The 5,901-nt window shown below is 43.8% G+C and overlaps 1 pseudogene; it reads left to right on the forward strand.

Annotated features, from left to right (window-relative positions):
- The first annotated feature begins 1,978 nt into the window (after window positions 1-1,978).
- Window positions 1,979-3,779, forward strand: LOC101568584 (annotated as a pseudogene).
- The last annotated feature ends 2,122 nt before the right edge of the window (window positions 3,780-5,901 follow it).

Raw genomic sequence — 5,901 nt, forward strand, 5'->3', positions numbered from 1 at the left:
TGGCTGGAGTGTTGTGGGGATCGAACTACAGCAAACTGAGGCTGCCAGCATTGTGGAAGCAGCCACTTAAAGAAATGAGCTAGGGCTGGGCCCCCAAGACTTGTTTAAACCATTCTGATGGATGTGAAGTGTCACCTAGGTGAAGGATACCATCCACTGTAGGTCATGGCACGGTGAAAGGCATGTTGTGTTGGCAACATACATGGCATGTATGCATGTATTGGGAGAGTAGGATTATGGTGGCTAATTTTCCCCCCAGTACTAGGAATGGAACCTAGGGAGCGGTGTACTCCATCCTGTTCCCTTTTCATACTTTACTTTGAGACAGGGTGTTGGCAAATTGCCCAGGCTGATCTGGAACTCACAGTTCTCCTGCCTTGGCTTCCTAGACAGCTAGGATTATGGGCCCATGCAACCATGCCCCTTTTTTTGTGGCTAGTTTCATGTGTCAAATCGCCTGGCCCAAGGTGTCCAGATATTTAGTTAAACATTATCCTGGTTGTTTCTGTGAAAGGTTTTTTTTTTTTTTTCTTTTTCTTTTCTTTTTTTTTTTTTTAAACGAATACTTAAATCAGTAGGCTTTGAGTAGAACAGATCACTTTCCGTAGTTTGGTTGGGCCTAATAGAACAAAGATTAGTCTCTCCCCAGCTCTAACCCTCTATCTATTCTCATCTCCCACTTAGCAAGACGGGATTCTTCAGCTGGTTAGCCCAGACTTGATCTTTAATTTGCATGTATCTATCTTGCAGATTTTGGACTTGTGCCTCCACAATTACGTGAGCCCATTCCTTACCCATCCCTCTCCATATGTACACATATCTAATTTATTGGCTAGGCTCCTCTGGACAGCACCAATAAAGGTGGATCAGAGTTTAGTTGTGTTATTGTAGAAGCAGTTTTCCTCTAGAATCTGATCTGAGCAGTGCTGACCTAGGATTTGTGGGGCCTGAAGCTTATGTAATGTGGTGGCCTTTAAGGGAAAGCATGGGGCTAGCCAAATAGCTCAGCAGATTAAAGCATTTGCAAGTAGGCGCAGGGGCGGGGTTGCATCCCCAGGCCTGCCTTGCCGGCACACCCCTGGGGCGGATAAACGGGCAATTGAGACAGAGCATGGTGGTGCATGCCTGTAATCCCAGTTCTTGGGAGGCTGTAAACAGGCAGATCACTACGAGTCTGATCTAGTAGTGAGACCCTGAACACCCTGTAGACACTTCCCTAAAATACAAAAAAAAAAAAAAAAAAAAAGCAAATTATGAGTATGAAGCTACAGCTTTTTGCATATCTGTGATGGTTAATCTTGACTGTCAGCTTGCGTATCTCGAGAGAGGCCTGCCTGGCTTTTCCTTGTTCCGCTCCGCTGTCATGAAGGAGCAGTTTCGTCCCCCATGATTTTCCACTGTGGAGCCAGCCTGCCGTGGATGGAAACCTTAAAACCATGAACCTTTTCTCCTCTAAGTTACGTATGGGAGGCATTTTGTTGGAATACTGGAAAAGCTGACTGATAAATAATCTGAAAATTGGAGGAACTTTCCAGATCGATTGAGAATTACGTACTCTGAAACTTACTTCTTCATCACTAACCAGGTGCTCAGAGTTGGCCCCAAGACACATTCATATTGCAGTATGATTTCTTTCCTACACCTTCTTGTTTGGGTGTCAGGTACTGACACAGCCAATAGCGTCACTACTGTTGTAGAGCGTAGCAGCTTGCCCTGAGTTATTACACTTTGGGTAAAAATGATAAAGTAAAATGACTCTAAAAACAACGCTATAGTTCCAATAATTAAGATTGGACTGTAACAACGAACTTGTGATGGCCACAATCAGAGTCCAAACGCAATCCAAAATACTTCTGTTGTTTGTTTTTTTTTTTCAGAACCGGGGATTGAACTCAGGTGCTTGTGCTTGCCAGGGAAGCCCTTATTCCACTGAGCCATCTCCCCGGCCCCTCAAAATACTTCCGATGTGAAGCCGCAGCAACTGATGTAGCTTGTGAATCTTTTGTTACTCAATAAACTCGGGCATTGTGGAAAGACACAAATGTGAGTCTAAGCTAATGGCACAGCTTGCACATGACAATTCTGTAGGAAGAATACATCCAACACTGGGAAACTGATTATTTTGTGACATTTTAATATTATTCAAGAGCATTAAGCTCACCTCATAGATTGTTTTTTGGCGAATGTAATTCTCTGAATTGCCACTGTCATTGATTCCTTTATTTTTTTTTTTGGCGGAACTAGGGATTGAACTCAGGCCCTTGTGCTTGCCAGGGAAGAGCTTATTCCACTGAGCCATCTCCCTACCACTGTCATTCACTGAATAGTTTATAGCCCTCAAAAGTTAGAGGTTAAGTTGTAAAGTATTGACATTTTTGTTGTTATTTGTTGATAGAGAATTTTTTTTTTTTTCCAGAACCACAGGTTGAACTCAGGCCCTTGCCCTTGCCAGGTGAAGAGAAGATATTTTAAAATGTCCTCTTTTTGCTTGGTAGGACATTACCAAGTTATGTACATAATTTAGAATATTAGTCTGTTTGGGCTGCTAAGATAAAATATCATAGACTAGATAGATAGCTTAGTCATCATTTGTTTATTTTCTTAGAGTTCTAAAGGCTGAAAGCCTAAGACCAGGGAGCTAAATTTTTATATAGTACATCCTCCATCATTGCCAAAGCACTGCCTAGGACAGTGAAGGCAAACCTTTTAGAGACAGAACCCAAACTTCAACCAAAATCCCACTTACTTATTGCAATGTGCCAACGCACAACTATACCCAAACGCCAAGGTTTTAGTTCAGAAAAAACAACTCGTACCTTAACATCTTTTCTTTAAAAAAAAATACAGGGTTGGTGGATGGCTCAGTGATCTAAAGCACCTATTTGGAACAAGCTTGGCAAAGCACAGGACCGCGGTTCAATCCCCCAGCACCACATGCCAGCCAGCCCCGCCCCCAGGGGGGCTGAGCTGGCCACACACACACACACACACACAAATAAATAAATGTTTAAAAAAAAATACAAATGCATATGTCATAGGTTTGCCACCAGACCTAGTGGAATGTAAATGTTTTAAATTTTTATTAGCCTGTGTTTGTACTAGATAATGACTACATTCATCACAGGGAGCTGGGAGTACGCAGCACATCTTTTTGCTAGGGAAATACAAACAGGCACGTCAAACTCCTTAAGCATCTACTCAGAAAGTTAAAGCAGCTAACCTGAGGTGGAGAATACATTTCTGACAGCTGGAGGCACTGGCACTGCTGGGGTCCACAGAGCCCCCTCTGTTGGCTCCTGAGCTAAGTGTCTGGATTGTTTTTTCTAAACTGAAACCTCAGTGTGTACTAAGGTTTGACTGCAGCATTGGTACTTTGTAACATCTTGACAGGCCTGCAGTGGTACCCGCTGCTCTCCAGGCTCTGTGATGCAGCCCAGAGACGACAAGAAAAAAGATGCAGGAAAGTCGGCCAAGAAAGACAAAGACCCAGTGAACAAATCTGGAGGCAAGGCCAAGAAGAAGAAGTGGTCCAAAGGCAAAGTTCGGGACAAGCTCAACAACCTGGTTCTGTATGATGAAGCTACGTATGAGAAACTCTGTAAGGAAGCCCAACTATAAACTTATAACACCTGCTGTGGGCTCTGAGAGACTGAAGATCCGTGGGTCACTGGCCAGAGCAGCCCTTCAGGAGCTCCTTAGTAAAGGGCTTACCTAGCCGGTCTCAAAGCACAGAGCTCGTTATTTGTACGAGAAATACCAAGGGTGGAGATGCACGATGAATAGGCTCAACTAGGTGTACATGTGGAAAAAATAAAATTTTATTATTAAATAAAAAAATGAATAAGTGGCTTTTGAGTTGCAGTTTGGGCATTTGTCTCTAGAAGTTTCATTATGTTTTGCATGTTCCTATTACATGCAAAAATACAATCACTCCCAAGTTCCCAGTGACTCTTCCTATTAAACACTCAAGAGGCTATCTGGAATCACTTCTTTTCTGTTTTATATGTTTTGTTTCATTTCATTTTTAATTAAGACAGGGTGGCCCAGCTGACTAGGCTCTTGGGCTCCCAAGTAGCTGCAGCTGCTGTGCACCCCTGCGTCTGGCCCAGGACAGCTTTTCTCAGTTGTATGCCAGACTCTTGCCCATGGCAGACTTCAGGAGCTGTGAGAAGATGTTTTTCACTCCAACTAGTACTTGATCTGTCATAGCTGCTCTGTACACCAATTTACCTGCTAGATGAGCTCATCTCATTTTTTTTTTTTAACATTTATTTATTTATTTATTTAGTGTGTGTATGGCCAGCTCAGCCCACCAGGGGGCGGGGCTGGCTGGCATGTGGTGCTGGGGGATCGAACCGCAGTCCCTGTGCTTTCCCAAGCTTGTTCCAAGTAGGCGCTTTAGACCACTGAGCCATCTCGCCAGCCCGAGCTCATCTCATTTAACCTTTTCTTCTTTCTTGCTTTTTCAGGCAGGGTTTCACTGTGCAGTTCAGGCTGTCTTGAGCCCGCTTTGTAGCTCAAGCTGACCTAAAACTCATAGTGATCCTTTCACCTCAGCCTCCTGAGTGCTGGGATTAGAGCTGTGCACAACCACACCCAGCAATCTCATTTCTCATTTTTCAAGTGAAAAATATGAACACTCAGGATAAAGTAAGTTGCAAATGCTAAGGAGTCATGAAAAAATCAGTACTTAAAAAATCTGCAGGCAAGGGGCTGGAGAGATGGCTCAGTAGAATAAGCGCTTCCCTGGCAACCATAAGGGTCTGAGTTCAATTCCCAGTTCCACAAAAAAAAAAAAAAAAAAAAAAAAAAAAAAAAAAATCTGCAAGCAGTGGTATATGCCTGTAAACCCAAGTATTGGGGAGGTTGAGGCAGGAGGATCTTGAGCTCAAGGCCAAGCTGGCCAGCATAGATGTTGTTAAAAAAAAAAATTAGTAGTTAGACTCTGACCTCAAACTTGTGAAAAGATAGCCTATCTGCTACTCACTGGGACTTAGAATGTGGTGAAGGAAGGTGAGTTATGAGGACACCAGGTGACAAAGGTTTACCTAGGGCACTGGCTATGGGAAGGAACAGATGCAGCTGACACAGTGAGGAGGCAAAAGCCTGCTGACTGAATGCAGGCTGGGCTAAAATGAAGAGAGCAAAGGCTGATTTTCAAGCCTAAGGACCTGGATCAGAGCCCGGTAGGAGACCACGAAAATGATGAAATAGGCACCTTTGGAGAAGTCAGGAGGAATTCAAGTTCACACATAGGTCAACCAGCTGGTGAGGCCAAAACTCCATTTCTTTCTTTTTTTTTTTTTTTTCAAAACTCCATTTCTGTATCCATTTTATTTTGACTTTTTGAGACAGGGTCTCTTTTACCTCTTGCTGGCCTTGAACTCATGGCACTTCTGCCTCAGTGCCTGTGTTCTGAAATCACAGGTGTGCGCTGCCACACACTGCTTATTTACCTTTCAAACTGCTTTTGCAATTTTAACTTGTGGCAAATCTACATAAAACTTGGCAGTGCGTGTGCACCATGCTGGGTTCTGAATCCAGGGCCTTGTGCAAGCTAGGCAAGTGCTCTCTCTGCCACTGAGCGATACCCGAGCCCTTAATTTCTCAGGGTGCAGCTTAGTGGCATTCAGAACATTCCCACTGCGCTTCGTTGAGAGCACACACACTAAAACTAGAAATACATTAACTGTCTGTTTAACCTGCAGTTTCCCCGGGCCAGCAGGAACCTCTCCAACGTGGATGTGATCTTAGCATGGCACGAAAGCTTGTGTGACACACTTTCTCCTGCAAGACTAACTCCAAAATACCAAAGAAGATTTGTGGGGCTGCCGGGATGGCTCAGTGGTCTAAAGCACCTACTTGGACCAAGCTTGATAAAGCACAGGGACCGCGGTTCAA

The sequence above is a fragment of the Octodon degus genome, unplaced genomic scaffold (assembly GCF_000260255.1).
Source record: "Octodon degus isolate 3935 unplaced genomic scaffold, OctDeg1.0 scaffold00084, whole genome shotgun sequence".
Lineage (NCBI taxonomy): Eukaryota > Metazoa > Chordata > Mammalia > Rodentia > Octodontidae > Octodon > Octodon degus.